The sequence below is a fragment of the Dama dama genome, chromosome 20, assembly GCF_033118175.1.
Source record: "Dama dama isolate Ldn47 chromosome 20, ASM3311817v1, whole genome shotgun sequence".
Taxonomy (NCBI): domain Eukaryota; kingdom Metazoa; phylum Chordata; class Mammalia; order Artiodactyla; family Cervidae; genus Dama; species Dama dama.
In genome coordinates, this window is record NC_083700.1 from 31,217,588 (window position 1) to 31,238,973 (window position 21,386).

General features: G+C 45.6%; 1 pseudogene; it reads right to left on the bottom strand.

Moving 5' to 3' along the window:
- Positions 1-20,483: 20,483 nt before the first annotated feature.
- LOC133040192 (ribosomal protein eL22-like 1) lies at positions 20,484-20,849 on the bottom strand (annotated as a pseudogene).
- Between the last annotated feature and the right edge of the window lie 537 nt (positions 20,850-21,386).

Sequence of the window (21,386 nt, forward strand, 5' to 3'; positions counted from 1 at the left end):
TGCTGGGCTATGCCCTGGGGCACAAGTTAGTAACACCAAGTCCCTGAGCAGCAGGAAGAGGCAGGATCCAGGGTCTGGCAGCGCTGTGGCATGCTAGCCTTGGGTGCCGAGCCACCACTAGAAGGCTTGGTGGGGGAGGGGGGCGTCTGCAGACCCACGAGGAAGGCCCCAGTGTACAATCCTGCTGGGCCAGACTGAGGGAGGCGTCCTCCACAGGCTAGCAGCCAGGCTCCTCCCTGCTCTTTCACACCCGGGGCTCCTCTGAGGGGGACAAGTTCTGAGTCCTCACCAGCTGGATCTTGCTGCAGGTTCCCCTTCCTGTTTGTACCAGCCTCAGACCCTGGGGAAGCAGGAAAAGCCCCTCTCCATGCCCTGCTCCCACTCTCCACTATATTCCTGGGGAAAACACACACCCACACCCTCTAACCTATATAGTCACTCCCAGCACAGCACAGGCATACCACACACCCCTCAGTAAGTAGCAAACGCCCACCCCGCCCCCCGCAGGCAGCCCTGATGGAGACTCCCATGAATTCCTCCCAGCCTGAAAGCCGGCTCTGTTTCCATTCGAATCTCACACTGACTGTCTTCAAGGCTTGACCACACCAGAAACGTGGACAGAGAGGCCAGTCTGTAGGTGGACAGGATGCTCTCCTCCACCCTAGTTTCCCCAGAAGGCCTCTCCCGGGCTCTCTCCTTTCCTGTCCCCTGCCCATCCTGGCACGCCCGGCCGCCTCCACCGCTTAGATGAGGCAGTGTGGGGCGCCCTCGTGTGAGCAAGGGCGGCCCTGCAGCCCCACCGCCAGGATCCGGGGCTGCCCTCTTCCTGCACCCCCACTGCCCTCCTCCAGGAGCCCCTCCCTGGCTGTCCCACGGATGTCAGGGCTCCGCACCGCCCACGCCCACTATTCCAACTGGCCTGCCTCCAAGCTACATTCCCTCCTTCTTTTACCTCTGAATGTTTTCTCACATATTTTAAAATTTAAAATTCTATGCATTTTAAAATCTAGAAGTGAAGTGAAGTGAAAGTCGCTCAGTCATGTCCGACTCTTTGTGACCCCATGGACTACACAGTCCATGGAATTCTCCAGGCCAGAATACTAGAGTAGATAGCCTTTCCCTTCTTCAGGGGATCAACCCAACCCAGGGATCAAACCCAGGTCTCTCACCTTGCAGGCGAATTCTTTACCAACTGACTCACAAGGGAAGCCCAAGAATCCTGGAGTGGGTAGCCTATCCCTCTTCTAGCGGGTCTTCCCAACCCAGGAATCAAACCGGGGTCTCCAAGACAGCTGTTAAAACCTAGACAGGTTAACAAAGCAGAGACATCACTTTGCTGACAAAGGTCTGTCAACTACAGATTGGCACTTGCCAAGATGGTTGCCGACTGAACAACTAGGGCATTCGCCATCTGCCTCTGCGGAGACTAAACCCTGCACTGAAGCTGTTGTCCTTCAACACTCCCTGAGGGAGTTCTGGTTGGAGTAAGGCACTCTGTGCCCCAGGGAATCTGGCAGGGCAGGTCTTTAGATAGATGTTTTAGGAACAGATTTTATGATCCCAATCCTTGCATCTCCTCATATCTAGAAGAGCACTAAATCCCTTCATTGTGACATCAGGTCCTAGCAACAAATTTTTCATAAAATAAATGCTTAATGGTATTGAACTCCCCCTTCACCAAAACCTTATATATTGACTTTCCCCCACTGCCGCTTTGGAGCAGTCTCTCAGAGCTATCTGACGTGCTGCCTCCCGGGTTGCAGTCCTCATTTTGCCCCAAATAAAACTTAACTCACAACTCTCAAGTTGTACCTCTTTTTTCAGTCGACAGGTCTATATAGTCAAAGCTATGGTTTCTCCAGTAGTCATGTACGGGTGTGAGAGCCGGACCATAAAAAAGGCAGACCACTGAAGAATTGATGCCTTCAAACTGTGATGCTGGAGAAGACTCTTGGACAGCAAGGAGACCAAACCAGTCAATCCAAAAGGAAATCAACCCTGAATATTCATTGGAAGGATTGATGCTGAAGCTAAAGCTCCAATACTTTGGTCACCTGATGAGAACGGCTGACTCAATGGAAAAGACCCTGATGCTGGGAAAGATGGAGAGCAGGAGGAGAAGGGCATGACAGGGGATGAGATGGTTGAATGGCAACATCGACTTAATGGACATGAGTTTCAGCAAACTCGGGGAGATAGTGAAGGACAGGGAAGCCTGGCATGCTGCAGTCCATGGGCTCGCAAAGAGTTGGATATGACTGATTGAACAACAATGCATTTTAAAAGACATACGTAAGAAAATATTATCTGTAAAACATAATATGGTTAACACCCATGAGGCTGCAACCCAACAAGAGAGGTGAAACATCAACAACTTGCATCTTCCTTTGAGTTACTCTTCATCTCATTCCCTTCCTTCTCCCCAAACAAGAAGTAACCACTGTCCCAAATTTCATATTTTCTCTTGCCTTTTTTAACCCCAATTTTCCTTTTTGTGGTAAAATGAAATTTACAAAATTAGCCATTTTAAAGTGTATAGTTCAGGGCTTCCCTGGTGGTCCAGTGGCTAAGAATCCACCTTGCAATTCAAGGGACACCAGTTCAATCCCTGGTCCAGGAAGATTCCACATGCCTAGGAGCAACTAAGGCCATGCTCCACAACCACTGAGCCTGAGCCTATGCGCTAGAGCGGACAAGTGGAAACTCAGAGGCTGCATGTCCTAGAGCCTGTGCTCCGAAACGAGAGAAGGCACCACAACCAGAAGCCTGTGCACTGGAATGAAGACTAGTACCCCCCCCCCCCCCCCGCCGACCCCCACAACTAGAGAAAACTCTGGTGGAGCAGCAAAGATCCAGCACAGCCAAAAAGAAAAAGAAATTAAAAATAAATGGTTTTTATTTAAGTTCTATTGTTTCAGTTCTTGCATTTAGGTTCTTGATCCATTTTCAGTTGGTATCCTGTTAGGTTCTGCTAACAGGGAGTGCTGAAGAAAAATTAAAGGGTGGAGGAGTGGAGAAAAGACTACCTTTTATCTCCATCCCTGGTTCCTTCCAGTGATTCTCCAGTGGTGGCACTTAACCCCAGCCTCCAGTCCTTTCTTCACTGCCCCCGAACCTCTCATTTCCTCTCAGAGGCAGCAGTGGGTGGTGTCCTGTCCTCGGAGGTCAGAGTTCCACTTCCTGAGAGCTCTTCCTCCAAGCTCCTGCAAGTCTATAAAACCCTCTTCTTACCCTTTGTTTCTCCACACCGAGCGGGAGCTGCTTTCTGACGTTTATTAAGGGCCTAGTTCAGCACTGCCTCTGTCTTCTTTCAGCCCTCTGGGGCATCTGCTAACAACACCCTGTATTAACTTCTCTGGTTGAAAGTGTAACTTCTGCTTTCCAGACCGGATCCCAGCTGATACAGTGAATATGCCATTATTTATTCACCCATTCACCTTTTGATAGATGCTGGGACTGTTTCTAATCCTACTACTGTTTCTATTTTCTACTTCTACTATTTCACTTTGAACAATGATATCAAGACATTTTGTATGTGTGTTCTGGTATACAGTCCTAACATTTCTCTATGTATATATAAGAAATAAGATGCTGGGTATTAGGGTATACAAATGTCCCATTTAACAGGCAACTGTCAATCTGTTTCTGGCTTACACTGCACTGTATACAATAATATCCTGCTTATTCACATATCCAAATTCCACATATGCCTCTGTGTGTGTGCGGAGGGGCCCAGAGCCTTGGAGGTGAAAGAGGCTTTCATGGATCCCAGCCAATAGATAAATTTTTGTGTCCCTGGGGAAGCAAGAGGACACCTTGCTTGAGCCCCACCTGAGGACAGCTCACTGGTGCTCTGCATGGAGGTATCTACCTTTGCACCCAGGTCTTGTGTTGATCAAAGGAGCATCACATATTTCCTCCTTATATGTAAGAAGGGGGAACAGGCACTGTGCAGCTGGTAACAATTTGACAAGAGCCCTTAACAAAGAATCCTGCTGCATTTAACAAATGCTCACTAAACATTAGTTTCCTTTTTTCTTGTTCCTCTCCTGCACTGAAGCCACTTCTCAATAAAGTGAAAGAAAGTGAAAAACTCGCAAACAAATCATAATTCTGATCTCCATCATTATGAACAGGGCACTCATTAATTGCTTACCCCCTACCACCCCCACAAAAAAGAAGACAGGATTTTCAGTTTTACTTAGGGCTTCTGCGTGGTGGGAGGTGCTCTATTCAGAGCACCAGTGAGTCTTCCTTAGGTGGGGCTAGTTTCTTGCTTCCCCAGGGACACAAAAATTTATCTGTTGGTTGGGATCCATGAAAGCCTTTCACCTCCCAGGCTCTGGGACCCTCCACACACACACACACAGAGGTGTGTGTGGAATTTGGGTATGTGAATATGGCTTCTGCCCAGCAGGAGCCACCTGCAATGCGGGAGACCCTGGTTCGACTGATCCCCTGGAGAAGGGATGGGCTACCCCCTCCAGTATTCTTGGGCTTCCCTGGTGGCTCAGATGGTAAAGAATCCACCCGCAATGCGGGAGACCTGGGTTCGATCCCTGGGTTGGGAAGATGCCCCGGAGAAGGGAATGGCTACCCACTCCAGTATTCTGGCCTGGAGAATTCCATGGATTGTATAATCCATGGGGTTGCAAAGAGTCGGACACGACTGAGAGACTTTCAGTTTTCTGCGTGGTGGGAACTGGAATGAGCTGGTTTCTCTTGGAACTTCTGGATGATAATTAAAGAGATAGTTAGACTCTGGATGCCCCTTCCTTACTCACTCCTTCTATGGGCCTCTCAGGGGAGGGCAGACAGGAAGGGGTAGAGGAAACAGACCACCCCAATCAGGACCCTGGCTCCTACCTCTCAGGGACAGGTCAGCTGGGGTGACCCAGCTCAGTTAGAGGAACAGGGTACTAATTGTCCAGGAGCAGTGATTTCAGAAACGAAGACCTGGATCCACTGCCCCAAAACTACCTTCCTCACCTATCACCTAAGGGCTCACCACAGGGACTTTACTTACTCAGGTATTAGACTGTGGTGGAAAGGAATTCATACTGAGCAACTGACAACTTAGAGGAGTCACCTAGCCCAGCCTCCCTCCCAACACAGCGACGCAGTTAGATCTGACCCGGCTGATGGGGCCCTGGTGGAATGCTGACCATGAAGGGACACGTCACCTCAGAGTGGCCCTTCCAGTGCCTGGACAGTGGGGGCTGCTTGACGGCTTCTCTCATACCGGCCAGCTCCTGCCAGGCAGAGCCACAGCGCAAGGTTCTGTGTGGGGCCGGGATGGGCCAGGCTGTGGGGAAGACAGGACGGGTAGACCTCGCCCCCGCCCCTCAGCAGCCCTGAGAACGCGCATGTGACCCACAGCCGAGGTGCCGCACTGCCCCCAGACAGCGGAGCCGACGCACAGTGAGACGGTCACCCCGCGGCCTTACACTTGGCTTCTGTCAGCAGCCCAGTCAGCCGCTGACTCCAGTCAGACATTTCCAGGGCCCTTCTGAGGTATTCCTGGGCTGATCTGGATCTTGCGTCCTCCCTTCCAGTAGCCCAAGCTGGGGTGTAAGCTGAAGCTGTGGTGCCTCCCTAGTCGGGAAAGGCTGGGAATGAGCCAAGCGGTTCTCAAACTTACAGCTGCAACAACCAGCAATGGCAGAAACACAGACATAGCCGTGAGCACCATGAGCTCTTTCCTGTCCTGGCTGGAGGTGACAAACTAACAGGGGAGAGAATAAGTGTAAATTGGGAGTGCCCCCAAAGTACCAGGATAGGGTAAGAAGGGGCTGGAGGGGTCCCCGGGTCCTCCAGTCCTACTCTGAGGATCAGAGAAGGTGGCCTCTGCACTGAGCTCAGAAGGAAGCGTCAGAGTTCACCAGACAGAGGAGATGGAGGAAGAACCCCTGGGAGGTTGGGAAACAGGAGGGAACCATCCTTGAATCCCGGGGCCCACTTCCCCCACCCCCAGTGCAGGGTCTGGGTGGCAGGTGAGGGCTAGCCTGGCTGTCTGGGGGATTGAGCACTGAGTAGGAAGTCCAGTCCCAGGGACCCAGCCAAGCTGGACTGCCTGTCTTGGCTTTTCAACAGGTCAAATGGCGACTCAAGCTTCTGCAGCCCAGAGAGACAGATGCCCCCCTCTCGACTAGCAAGTGAGGACATGGAGTTCCAGCGGAGCCACCCCAGGAGAGCAGCGGTTAGAGCTGAGGACAGAGCTCGGGACTCCTCTCCTGGTCTCAGCTGTGCGGGGTGCAGGCATCCCCAGAAGCGTCACCGGCCTCCCTGGGGCAGCAAGGGAGCTGAGAGTTGGCTGATGATGAAGCATGAGGGAGGGCAGGACATGCCACACACAGTGTGGGCTTTGTCCTCTTCTGGGAGGGGGTCAGTGGGTCATGCTGGAAGCGAGAGGAGCTGGGCTCAGACCATCAGCTCTGACAAAGCCTCATGAGCTGGGGCAAACAGGAGGCTGGATTTGCTGGGAAGAAACTCCTTTGTCGAGAAAGTGAGAAGACTGCAGATTTAAGCTGGATCAGGAGAGATTTAAGCCAGAGCCCTGAAAGAACATCCAGGCTGAGGGTGGCAAGAATGGAAGGGGACAGGTGTCCGTCAACTTGGCAGTGCCATCATGCAGCTCCCAGGACTGGTGAAGCCAAGTCCCTACTTAGAACTCAGCTGGAGTCAATCACACTGAGCCACAGCCGAGGGGAAAGATCAATCGGGGCAGACACAGCCTTCTTCAAGACCTTTCTGGCTTTGGGCTGAGGAGAGTGTGGCAGGGTGGGAGAGAAATGTATGGATAGTTTCCCAAGCTGAAGCCCAAGCCTATTTAAAGTCTTAATATTTTAAAAGATCTGGGGTGTGGATCAAGGCAAAGGAGGGCTAAATAATTTAGAAAGCAAGCAACAAGCAGCTGTTGCTAATGGGATTTTTGCCTTTTCTGTCCCAAAGCAACAACTGGTCTCCTGGGAGAAAGAGGGAGTGAGCACAAAGTCAGCTTTTATTGCCACTTGGTTGGCTTTGTGCATTTGTGTCAGTTATCTACTGCTGTGGAACAATGATCCCAAAGCGTAGTAGCTTAAGACAACAAGCATTTGTATCTCACACAGTGTCTGAGGGTTAGAAATGTGGGAGCTGGGTTGTTGTGGCTCAGAGTCTCTCATGAAATTTCAATCAAGTTCTTCTGGGACTATAATCACCTGAGGCTTGATTGGGATTAAAGTCTCTGCTTCTAAGACTGACATGGTTATTTAATGAGGCAAAGATGGCCCCTCACAGCCAGCTGAGACCATTGGCTCAAAAGCCTACTGGTGCCAAATTCAAATTTTTACACCCCCAGTTGTTTTAAATTTATCTCTAGTCATTTGGACCCTGCCTGCTTTGCATTCCTCCCCACATTGAACTCCATCTGCAAGCCATCAGTACAGTAAACTCTGGGGCTACTAAAGATCCAAGCTACCGCTGCCCCTTGGGGCTCTCTCATCTTGAGACCACCCCCCCCCCCCCCATCACATTGTTGAACAACATCATCTAGACATGAGAGGGCCTCTCCATCTCCCTCTCCTCCAGGAGTTCCTTGCCCTCCTCTTCTCGGTGATGGTCCCAAGTGACTGACCATTGGAAGGTCTCATGTTATAAAGGACTTGAAAGTCCTTTTACCTGTGTAAACCCAAATAAAGCTCATTGTCTGCTACTGCCAACCTCCTGGTTATCTTTTTCCTTGATCAGCCCTGGAATCTTTCAAACTGACTACACGTGGCTGTTGGCTGGAGGCCTCTGTTCCTCACGAGAGCCTCTCCTCCTACCTGAGTATTCTCAGGACAGCGCAGCTGGCTTTCCCCCCAGAGAAACCCAAGAGAGAGTTTAGCCAAGTGGGAACCACCATGCTGTTTTATGACCTAGTCACACACATAACACGCCCTCACTTCTATTTTCCCCTGTCAGAACTGAGTCACTTTTAACAAAATTGAGCCCACATGCAAGCAAGGGGAATGAGGCTCCACCTCTTGAAGAGAGGAGTATCAGAGAATACGTGGGTACGTTTAAAAAAAATCACCAGAACTCTTTCGCAAGCACTCTTTCTCACCTCACCTCCTCTTTACCAGGGCTCTGTGAGGTAAGCAGGGCAGGTAATAAGACTGAGGGAGGCTGAATGACCTGGCCATGCTCACATGCCTGGTAGGTGAGGCTGAAACCCAAGACCTGATGAGCCTCCTCTCCCCACCCCCACCTCCTACACAAGAACCCCTCACCTCTTCACAGCTGCGTGTCTCACTTTTCATACCATTTTCTCTCTTCTACCTTCTGGCTCTCATGACAATTCTGCAAGTTACATCAGGGATTACTGAACACAGAACAGTCAAAAGAACCTGCTTCTGGTCATGGCTTTGGCACAAATAAGCTGTGTGATCCTGAGAACGTCCCATCCCCTCTCTGGACCTTCTTGTGCTCCTCTGTAAGATGTTAAGAGGATACAGCCCTTACTCAGATACAAAATGCGCCTGTGTCAAAACCTTAACTCATTATTTAATGAGGAAGCCCTGAGGTATTACAACCAAGTCTAAAGAATGCCAAAGGACTACAGATTTATAGTCAGATAAGGAATGTCAAAATGAATAAACAAATAGTTGCAAACTGGAAGAACTGGCAAAACTGGCCAATACCCATAGGAATCAATAGCATCCATTGTGAAATGGCCAGTGTGCATTTCTTCAGAAATGAATTAATTGCCCTACTATGAGGTGGCACTAGTGGTAAAGAACTCGCCTACCAATGCAGGAGACAGAGATGAGTGTTTGGGTTCGATCGCTGGGTCGGGAAGATCCCCTGGAGGAGGGCATGGCAACCCACTCCAGTATTCTTGCCTGAAGAATCCCATGGACATAGAAGCCTGACGGACTACGGCCTATTGGGTCGCAAAGATTCAGACACGACTGAAGTGACTAGGCAGGCATGCATGCATGTGTATTTAAACTTTTACCTCTACGGGTTGTAAAATAGCCCAAAGACAAACCAGGCAGAGATTACCTGGATCGATGAGCTGTCCACGTCAGGCCTCCACGTAATTTCAAAGTCTCACTATTTTTCCTTGTTGTTTTAGTTGCTAAGTTGTGTCCAGCTCTTTTGCAAACCCACGGACTGTAACCTGCCAGGCTCCCCCATCCCTGGGATCTCCCAGGCAAGAGCACTGGGGTGGGTTACCATTTGCTTCTCTAAGGGGATCTTCCCCACCCAGGGGTCGAATCTGCGTCTCTTACATTGGCAGGCAGATTCTTTACCACTGAGCCACCAGGGAAGCCTCTCGTCCTTACATGAATAAAAATATAGGCAGGAATCCCTGATCAGTTCCCTGATTGTAAGCCTCAATTCACAAATGAGAAAACTGAGGCTCAGCCTGTGGGTGCTGTCCCTTGCAGCTGTCCCCTCAAGCGTCTTCCTCCTGCTTTTCCTCTTCCCCCAGGACCACAGCAATGAAGCTCCCTCTGTCTTCTCTGGACACCAAGGACCCCTTTTGAGAAAACTTTGAGTTTTCTGTCTCCTGTTGCCCTGACCCAGAAGCAGGGCCCTAACCCATACTGACTTGAAGTAGTTAATGAAAAGCACATGAGTCAAAACCAACCTAATTATCAAAGGCACTTGTGTTAATGACTGTCTTTCAATCCATACAGGGAGCGAACACACTCAAAATTAAAAGGGAATAAAAGCCATTACCTGGAAATGCCAGGGCTCCTACCTGAGCTGAGCCCTGTGAAGTCATTATTGGTAATTACGGGCTATTAGTTGCTATCTCAGCAAGACAACTGGCCCCAAATGTTACAGTTAATGCCTCTGAGGCAGGGAAGTTAAAGGTAACTTTCTGTTTTGAGCTCCCTTCCATGCCACTTCCTGTGAGTGCCCCCACCAAGCCCTTCCATTCTATCATTCATTTTTCACCCAGATTTGTTATCCTAAATTTTCTTTTGTGACTGGGAAGTCTAAGGAGCCTCAAAGAGCTTTCCTAATTCTCCACTCAACTCATTCTGAGCTGACTTCTCAGGCTGTGAAAGGCGTGGAGAACAGCGGGTATCTGAGTGTGAGGGCCAGAGAGGAAAAGTGACATGCCCAGGATCATAGAGCGGACTTCCCTGGTGGCCCAGTGGTTGGGAGTCCACCTGCCAATACAGGGAACACAGGTTTGCTCCCTGGTCCAGGAAAATCCCCCATGTCTCAGGGCAACTGAGCCGGTGAACCACGAGTACTCAGCCTGTGTGCGGCAACTACCGAAGCCCGCTCGCCTAAAGCCAATGCTCTGCAACAAGAGAAGCCACCCCAATGAAAAGCCTGCATACCCCAACTGGAGAACAGCCCCTAATCTATGCAACTAGAGAAAGCCCATGCACAGCAAGGAAGACCCAGCACAGCCAAAAATAAATAAACAAAATTAAAAACAAACAAAACCAAATCAAGATCATAGGGCTTGGCTGTAGTTCAGCCACAGAACAGAGAGAGGTTGTGAGAAGGCAGAGAAGGGAGAGATGCTGGGAGCTTAGGGTGAACATTTCTGGGGGTGACCAGGCTTTTGCTGATTTCTTTCTAAAGCGAGCAGAGCAGTGTGTAGGGAGGGAAGTTTACAGCTCCTTCAAGACTCCAGCTCAGTAAGGCAGCGGACGGTTTGCCTTCACCTACCCCATGTTCCCGGCTTCCCCAGCGGCTCAGTGGTGAAGAATTTGCCTGCAATTCAGGAGACACATGTTCGATAGCTGGGTCGGGAAGACCCTCTGGAGAAGGTAATGGCAACTTCAGTTTTCTTGCCTGGAGAATCCCATGGGCAGACAGCCTGGTGGGCTATACAGTCCATGGGGTCGCAGAGAGTTGGACATGACTTAGCACATAAACAATAACAGCTCCGTATACTAGTCAAACTCTTTGTGGAAGATTAAATATGGCCACAGATTCTTCGCTCTTCCTCCCTCAGAAATATAGTCTATTTCTCCAATCTTTGAGTCTGGCCTGTTCTTGTGTCTTGCTTTGACCAGCAGAATACAGCAGAATGGCTACTGTATTGAAACGGCACAACTTGGCCCAGGACTTAATGAAGCTCAAGTTCGTTATGTCTCAGTGCAAAAGGAATTCAGTGAGAGGTAAAGCGATTGGTAAGAAGTGGTGGTGGTGGTTTAGTAGCTAATTTGAGTAGATTTATTAATATAGTACACTTGTGAGGGATAGAAACGGGTAGGCAAAAGGGCTCACTAACTTGCCTACATTTTTATAATCAAAGGAAAAGTGGGGAAGGAGAGAGGACTCCCTTCTTCATCTTCCTTTGTAAAGATGCTGCAGGAAAATGGGGGACAAGAGGATGATCATGTCCTAGGTCTTGAGTCAGTCCCTGGAATGGATACCAAGTGAGGGTCCTTGGCTTCAAGAGTGAGCCACAGTGACGTGAAAGCAGGTTTATGGAGAGAGACACACATTCCACTGGCAGAAAGCGTTCCATCTCAGAGGGCAAAGGTGGCCCTGACGTGTGGGGTGGTTAGTTTTTAAGGGCTGGGTAACTTCTTAGGCTAACGAGTAGGAAGATTGTTCCAACTGTTTTGGGGAAGAGACAGGGAATTCCAGGAATTGGGCCACCACTCTCTTTTTGGCCTTTTATGATAAACCTCGGAACTGTCATGGTGCCTGTGGCTAAGTTCATGCAGCATATGCCAACGTTTTACAATGAGCTTATAATGAGGCCCAAGGACCACTGGACATTGAATCTTCTTCCATCTTAGGACTAATTTGTTCTAACAGGTTTTTGTCATATTCAGTTTTTCTCAACAGCTGTGTCATTCTTTAAGGGTTGTACCCTGCCCCCTTCCCTCCTGTCTCAGTATGTATTTCAGAGCCTCAGTCTCAGGACACTTGTAGCTTCTGCTTTCTCTCAGAACACAGCCTACAGAATGCTAAATAAGGAAGCCAGTCTAGCCTTCCGGCGGGTGAGAGGTGTGGCGCCACTGGGTCCCTCACAGTTGGTAAAGTGAAAATTTTAAGCTATAAGAGATACAGAAAGAAATCTTATCTGCCTAAAGGAGAGCCTCCTGAAAAATATCAATAACTCCTCTTCCCAGGGAGTTTCCAGAAGATTCAGCTACCATGAAGACAGACTGCCTATTTCCATTAGCATCAGAAAGCCCAGTAGGACCTTCCTGGATTTCCCATTGAGGGTCATGGGGGGAAATTTTTGGATTAACAGAACTGTTCTCTTTATTGTGGTGTTAATTATATGACTTTATATGTTTGTCAAAACTTGCAGCACTATACCCACAAAAGCATACATTTTTCTGTGTATGAATCATACCTTAATAAAGAAAATGGAAAAATAAGCTCAAGTTTGAGATATATTTTAAATGGAGAGCAATAGGACCTGCTGATGGATTGAACTGCTAAGGGCAGTGACAACGGCTCATCCCACAGCTTCAGCAAAATATGTTCACAAATTTTTTGATACTCTTTCCTTCAAAGGTGGCACCCAACTCACCTCCCTTTAGGTTGTACGCTAAATCTCACAACTCAGTTCCATTAAACAGTAGCAGAAATTATGGTGTATAAGAGATTGGGAAATAAAAAGAATAGGGGGCTCCACCATGCTCTCTCTCTGTCATTCCTTGCTCCAGAGAAGTCAGCTGCCATACGACAAGCACATTTGGGGAGGACTCTAGAGAGTTCTCATAGCAAGGGGCAGAGGTTTCCTGTCAACAAAGAGCACTGACCTGCCAGGAAAGGAGGTGAGAGAATAAGGGAAGTAGGTGGAAAGGAGAGGATGAGTGGGGAACTATGAGGAAGGCTCTGTGCAAAACTGGAATTCTCACATGTGGAACACCCAGGTTCTCCCTTAGAAGCCTCTTTGACTCAAGGTAGCCAAGGCCTCCAATGCTCTAGCAAAATCTATTCTCATCTTCTTTATTCATGTGAAAATGTTAGAAGCTCAGTCGTGTCTGACTCTTTAGGACCCCATGGACTGTAGCCTGCCAGGTTCCTCTGTCCTTGGGATTCTCCAAGGACAAGAATACTGGAGTGGGTTGTCATTTCCTTCTCCAGGGGATCTTCCCAACCCAGGGATTGAACCTGGGTTTCCTGCATTGCTGGCAGATTCTTTACCATCTGAGCCACCAGGGAAGCCTCTCCGAAATATATCTCTTGATAAGGGTGCAAATACCTCTGGGAGGATAGATACCCTAATCCGCCGTCAAGCAAGCCTCAGGTGGCCTCTCACAGAGTCAGTGTCAGGCTTGGGATAGGATTAACCACATGGAGGGCTCTGGACATTCCTCCCATCACATATTCCTGCACCACCTAGGCCCCCACCTTCAGTGTGAGGTGGGCCATTTGGTGCTTCTCCTGGAACGCTTCCATTTGTGGTCCACATCTAGCCTATGCAAAAATATGATAAAACCTGAGCTCACTATTGAACGGGACTAAAGGCCTGCGTGTATGTGTGCATGCTAAGTCACTTCAGTTGTGTCCAACTCTCTGCAATCCTATGGACTGTAGCCTGCCAGGGACAAGAATATTGGATTGGACTGCCATGAACTCCTCCAGGGGATCTTAGTGACCCAGGAATCAAATCAGCATCCCTATGTCTCCTGCACTGGCAGACAGGTTCTTTACCACTGGTGCCACCTGGGAAGCCCAGACTAAAGCCCTAGTGACCATTTAAACTGAAACTCATTTTTAGCTCTGAATATTTTAGGACAGGTGGTTAGAGTAGAACAATAACATGATTTGTTAATGGCTGATCACCCATTGTAGGTATTAATAGACTTAGCAGCACAGTGTCAACCAGATGGATGTTAGCTTTGAGTCTAATGTGACCAAGCGTATCATCCCACCTCACAAAACTTCTCCCAGGGACTCCTCATGAGGGCCTTTCACACTTGATCTTAGCCAAAAGGCCGAGAAGCGATATGAGGGCCTTTCAAACACCATTCTGTGGGGCAGGGAGAGTCATGGTTAGGTCCCAGGCACCACCAATCTGGCCTAAGATGCACCCTTCTCTAGCAGATATGTTAATTCCTGACACTTGGATTGGAGTTCAACATTGTAGCTATTCAGCAAGGGTTTGACAAGAAGTAAATAAAATTTTTAGTATTAAGAGGGATTTAGGTTGACCTGCCTCTTGAGAAAACTGTATGCAGGCCAGGAAGCAACAGTTAGAACTGGACATAGAAAAACAGACTGGTTCCAAATAGGAAAAGGAGAATGTCAAGGCTGTATATTGTCACCCTGCTTATTTAACTTATATGCAGAGTACATCATGAGAAACACTGGGCTGGAGGAAGCACAAGCTGGAATCAAGATTGCTGGGGGAAATATCAATAACCTCAGATATGCAGATGACACCACCCTTATGGCAGAAACTGAAGAAGAACTAAAGAGCCTCTTGATGAAAGTGAAAGAGGAGAGTGAAAAGTTGGCTTAAAGCTCAACATTCAGAAAACTAAGATCATGGCACCTGGTCCCACCACTTCATGGCAAATAGATGGGGAAACAGTGGAGATAGCAGCTGACTTTATTTTGGGGGGCTCCAAAATCACTGCAGATGGTGATTGCAGCCATGAAATTAAAAGACGCTTACTCCTTGGAAGGAAAGTTATGACCAACCTAGATAGCATATTAAAAAGCAGAGACATTACTTTGCCAACAAAGGTCCGTCTAGTCAAGGATATGGTTTTTCCAGTGGTCATGTATGGATGTGAGAGTTGGACTGTGAAGAAAGCTGAGTGCTGAAGAATTGATGCTTTTGAACTGTGGTGTTGGAGAAGGCTCTTGAGAGTCCCTTGGACTGCAAGAAGATCCAACCAGTCCATCCTAAAGATCAGTCCTGGGTGTTCATTGGAAAGACGATGTTGAAGCTGAAACTCCAATACTTTGGCCACCTGTTGCAAAGAGCTGACTCATTTGAAAAGACCCTGATGCTGGGAAAGATTGAAGGCAGGAGGAGAAGGGGACGACAGAGGATGAGATGGTTGGATGGCATCACCAACTCCATGGACATGAGTTTGGGCAAACTCCGGGAGTTGGTGATGGACAGGGAGGCCTGGCGCGCTGCGGTCCATGGGTTCACAAAGTGTCGCACACAGCTGAGTGACTGAACTGAGATGAACTGAGAGAAACTCACAGTAGTAAGCAGTAATGCTATTTTCATCCAGTTGAGTCTATTACACTGCTCCTTCAGGTTATGTTATCAAACCCATTCATTGGTTAGGGTTCTGCACAAGGAACTGAAACCTCTCTGGATGTTCTAGGTGCTCTGAGTAGAAAGGGATTTGATACAGGACACTCAGATTGGTTGGAAAAGCTGAACTGGTGAGATAATTCTCTGGACTCCTCAGAACTGACCACCTCAAAAAAGACTGTAAGACCAACCCGTACATTTTTGTAGTTTGTCATCCTGTACATATTAATTTGTCCTTCCCAGGTGGCGCTAGCAGTAAAATAATACAAAACTATTCTGCATTATTTTTCATGAGATTCTGGCCTTTCAAGGTACAAGAATCTATCTTGTACCAACTTGAGCTGCTGCAGGCCTAGATGAAAATGTCTATTTCACCCCAGCTTCATCAGAATTGGGCATTTTCATTAAACATCTTTTTATAAGTATTTTTTAATAATTAAGACATGTTATTATTTTAAAAAATTACTCTTAGATCATCTTAGATGACACACTGCCCAAGAAAATCTCAATAGAATGGTAGATCCTACGAGTACAGACTGAGGCTGGAAATGTAATGTGTGTGTGTGTGTTTGTGTGTGTGGGTGTGTGCGTGCGTGTGTGGTTGGCCCTGTGACATGCAAGATCTTAGTTCCCTGCCCAGGGATCGAACTCATGCCCCTACAGTGAAAGTGCAGAGTCTTAACCACTGGACTACCAGGGAAGTCGTGGGGAAATATAATTTTTTCTTTCATTAATTAAATGCTGTCACACTTGGAAAAAAACTTCTTAGAGATTAACGTTTTCCCTTTTACTTGTCCTTTCTACTCTTTTTCTGTTTATGAGTTATCTCTTCTCATTCATTTTCTATCTATTGAGGGCCTCTTTTAAGCATAATGCTTATTTATTTTTTCTTCACATCTAGGCATTTTAATTAGTGGCATGTTTCAAGAGTCAGTGCTGTCTGTCTGTTAATAGAAAAGAACTCAAAATCTGAATGGTAGAGGCATGTATGTGGCCTTGACTAGCTCCTTTATGATGTTCAGTCTTCCCAGCTGCCGAGAAGCAGCAGGAAGCCATGTCTCTGTGGGTGACTCAAAGGTTAGCGGTGTTAAGTCGAATGTGTAGAGCTGACACAGTCAGACCACCAGATGTGGCCAGCTTCTGAGCTGTGCTGCAGAGCCCATGTTAGCAGGGCCCAGGAAGACTGGCCACAGGCACCACTGTTCAGTGATGAGGATGGGACTAAAAACAAGTCCTATAGCTTCTCAGTGCAATAGCAGGACAAAAACGTGGATCCAACTTGAGCCTTTGTGCAAAAACTAAAAATATGTGAACTTTAAAACATGTTTAAAATATTAAAAATCTATTAAAGTCAAAACTGCAGAAGCTTAAAAAGTAATATACAGGCGATTATCTGAAACATTCTGTCCAAGGCTGGCTGATCACCTGCCAACCTCATCACCGATTTCATCCCAGCCCCACGTGTTCCAGGCAGCAGCTGGGCAAACAAACTTGGAAAATGGTTCCTTCAAGATCAGCCAAAGAGAGCTTTGGTTAAACATATTTCCCATGAAATAACACAGAGACATTTTGATGGAATTCTGCACATGTCAAAGCTTAACATAGTTAAACATAAGATTGATAATATAGCACATTTAGGAAAAGGATCATTTTTGTGTGCCTTTTATTGTTCCCACATTGGTCACACCCAAGTGTGGTTGACAGGAACAATTTTACTGATGAGCGGTTTGGAGAAGCAGTGTCTGCTGCTAATTCCAAAAGCACTCATATAGGCCCCTTATAACCTCATCTTGTTTGTCCCATCTCATCTCATTCTCTCATCTCTTGATTTCTTGCTATTAATTTTTTGTGTGATTTTCTTTTTCAATTAAAAATATTTATTACTAATTTTTATAAATAATTTTTAACAAATTAATAAAACAAAGTATAACTTTGAATAAGGTATTCATGTAGTATAGATTTTAAGCTTTGGGGACTTCTTAATAACATAAGTATTCATATGTTTTCCCAAACAGGCCCTTTCTTTCTATGTCTTCCACTAGTACAGGACTTTTAAGGGTGTATATATATCCTATCTAAATGTTGTCAGTAACAGTTACGTATTGAGCCTCTATTACATGCTAGACAGCTTGTTGATAAACAGTGCCTCCTTTAATTTTCTAAACAATTCATTTTACAAAAGAAGAAACAGTCTCTGAAGAGTTAAACAATTTTCAGGAAATTTTATGACATGATCATAATTTGAATGTAGGTCTTTCTGATTCTAAAGTCTATATTCTACAGAATTCGCCCATGATCTACTTTCTCTTTCGAACTGAATATTCCTTTAATTACTTTTTTGGACAATATTTTTCTCTGCATTTATTGAGCTGGTCATAATGATTTCACTCCTATAGGGTTAAGGTAAGTTACATTGATTTTTTAAAGACAATTTAAAATTTCATATTAATATTTTTTAAAGTTTTATAGTGAACACAAATGTAATAGAAAATTAAAATCACAAAGTTAAAACAATTCATTAAATAAAAATAAATGAAAAAAAAAAAAAAGTCCTGGCACAGCCAAATAAATAAATACTTTTTTTTTTTTTTAAAAAGCAAGGAGTGGAGAAGGAAATGGCAAGCCACTCCAGTATTCATGCCTGGAAAAATCCATGGACAGAGGAGTCTGGCGGGCTGAAGTCCATGGGATTACATGACTGATCGTGTGTGCACGAGGGTGGAGGGAGATGGGTTGGTAGCAAGAAACTAAAAAAAAAAGAAAAAAAAAAATAAAAAAAGCAAGGAGGCTGAAAAAAAAAAAAATAAAACAATTCATCATGATTTAATCAGTCAGTATAAATGGGATATACTGCAGAAGAAAATCGTAATGACTTCCAAAAACACAATTTAATCAGATTCTCTGATATGGGTTAGTGGGACTTCTCTCCATCTATAATAGCAATTCTAAGTAGTCTTTTTTTTTTACTTTTTATTTTGTGTTAGGATATTGCTGATTAACAATGTTGTGATAGTTTCAGGTGAACAACAAAAGGGCTCAGCCATACATATATATGTTTCCGTTCCCCCAAACTCCTCTCCCCTCCAGGCTGCCACATAACGTCAAGCAGAGTTCCATGTGCTGTACAATTAATTCTAGTTGGTGACCCTGCTTCCCTGGTGGCTCAGAGGATAAAGCGTCTGTCTGCAATGCAGGAGACCTGGGTTCGATCCCTGGGTTGGGAAGATCCCCTGGAGAAGGAAATGGCAACCCACTCCAGTATTCCTGCCTGGAGAATCCCATGGAGAGGAGCCTGGCAGGCTACAGTCCATGGGGTCCCAATTCATTCTGAATATAGCAGTGTGTACATGTTCATCCCACATTCCCTAACTATCCCTTTTGCCCAGCAACCACAAGTTCGTTCTCTGTGAGTCTCTTTCTGCTTTTAAGTTCATTTGCATTGCTTTTTTTTTTTTTTTTGCATTGCTTCTTTTTAGATTCCACATACAAGGGATGTCATACAACAGTTCTTCTTCTCTGTCTGATTTCCTTCACTCAATATGACAATCTCTAGGTCCATTCATGTTGCTGCAAATGGTACGATTTCATTCTCTTAATGGCTGAGTAATATTTCATTGTATAAATGTACCACATCGTCTTTATCCATTTTTCTGTCAGTGGACACTTTGGTTGCTTCTATATTATTTTTTTGCTGTTGGGTCTTAGCTGCAGCACTTGGCATCTTCCTTGCGGCACATGGGCTTCTCCCCAGTTGTGGTATGTAGGCTCTAGAGTGCTCTGGCTGAGTAGTCCTGTGGCGTGTGGGATCTTAGCTCCCCAACCAGGGACTGAACCCACATCCCCTGCATTGGAAGGTGGATTCTTCACCACTGGACCACCAGGGAAGTTCCTCAAATTATTCTTTATCTCAATATGTTGTCACTATACTTTTAATCTTTGTGTTGCACTTTCTTCCTTCCTGATGTTCCAAGATTTCTTCTTTCATCATTTTCTTTCTGTTTAGAGAGTTTCCTTTAGCCATTCTTTTAAGATAGGTCTCTTGGGCAAGTTCTTTTAATTTTCCTCCCTCTGAGAAAGTCTCGGTTTCTCCATCATACCTAAAGGATATGTTTGATGGTTATAGAATTCTGGGTTGACATTTCTTTTAACACATGAGAAATGTGCCACCTCCTTCTGGCTCCCATGGATTTTGATAAGAAAACCTGCTGTCATTCAAATTGCTTATCTCCTATAAATAATGCATCTTTTCTCTTTTGCTACTTTCAAGAATTTTTTCTTTGCTTTTAGTTTTCAAACGTTTGACTGTGATGTGCCCTGGCACAGTTTGGGGGTTGATGGTATTTGGGTTCATCAGTTTCCTGAATTTGTAAGCTTATGCTTTTTGGACAAATTTTCAGGAAACTTAGGAAAATTTTCAGTCATTATTTCTTTGAGTACTTTTTAATCTCTGCCCTCTTTCCAAGATTCTGGTGCCACAACACTAAGATCTTATATATAGCTCCATAAGGCCCTGATTCTATGTTCATTTTTTCCTATTTTTATCTTTGTTGTTCAGATTGAGTAATTTCTATTGTTTTATTTTCAAGTCCATGGATTCTTCCCACAGTTCTACTACTGGGCCAATCCATTAAACTTTTTGTTTGAACTTACTGTATTTTATATTTAAGTCCTAAAATCTCCATTCGCCCCTTCCTTATCTTCTATTTCTTTACTTTCTGTTTTCATTGGTTTCAAGTGTGCTCATAATGGCTCACTGATACATTATTATGATGGTTGCTTCAAAGTCTTTCTTCGACAAGTCATTCTAACACCTATACCATCTAGATATGGGTATCTGATTATTGCTTTTTCTCACTCACATTGAGAGATTTTCCTGATTCTTGGAAGAGTGATGTTTTATCAAAGCACGAATATTCGGGGTATTATGCTATAAAACTTTGGGCTTTATTTAAATTTTGTGCTGTAGCAGACCTTCTGTGACACTGCTGTGGTGCTACCTTTTTCACCTCCACAGAGAAGGCTTTGCATGAGGTCTAGGGTTTTCTGTATGGTTTGCAAAGCTCTTGGTGATTTTTCAAAGTATTGTTATGTGCAACAATAGAACTATGGGGTGTAAGGAAGCACAGGTAAATCAGTCCAGGTATGCCTTCCTGGATGACTCATTTTTTTAAAACAGAGTACAGTGTTTTTTATTCACCAATAAATTAAAAGTCTGTTTCTAGATGTTTCTTCCTCTTGTATGCCTCATTTGTTTTATTACTAAACAAAGCCCTATAAGGGGCAGTTTTACCTAATCCTCAGACTCAAATCCACCTTCATCTTGACTAATCTTGAAGTAATAAAGTTCATAAGTCTCATTGTCAGATACAACCACATAAAGTCAACCATGAAGATTGTTCTTCTTAAGATATTTCTTGGTACGATACCTCAAATAGCTTTTGGAGAACTGTTTCTAAGGAAACATCATTTTATTCTTGAAGCATTCAGTGTGAACAACATTCCCAAGATTTCTAGTTTTTCCATTGACTTCAACTTTCTCTAACAAAAAAATGTTCAAAATTTCCAGAATCAAAAATCCACCTTCTACTGGATGAGTTGCGTCCAAATTAAACCTCCAGGCTGACTTCTCAGGCTTCTTGTCTTTCTGCCGCATCATCTTGAAGACTGGCAGGGAATTTGAAAGAGACTGGATGATTGATTTATTGGAGAATTAGCTCATAGCCAATGAGGACAGACTCTGCTATGGTCTGAATGTCTGTGAACCCCACAAATTCATGTGTTGAAATTTTAACACCAAAGGTGGTAGTATTAGTAGGTAATGGCTTTGAGAGGTGCTTCAGTTATGGGGGGATCCTCATAAATTGTACTAGTAACTTATAAAAGAGGCTCCAGAGAGATCCCTAGCCACGTGAGGACACAATGAGACATCTACAACCTGGACAAGAGTCCTCACCGGACCATGCTAGCACCCCGATCTTGTACATCAAACCTCCAGAACTGTGAGAAATAAATTTCTGTTGTTTATAAAAACTTTATCGTGTCTGTGGGATTTTGTTACAGCAGCTTGAAAGGACTAAGACAGGCCCCCAGTGGATGGTAGCCCAGACCAGGGTGAAGAGGAGGACAAGGGGCATTTTGCAATCCACTGGGGTTTGAAAGGTACCCAGTTTAAAAAATCAACATCAAAAAAGTT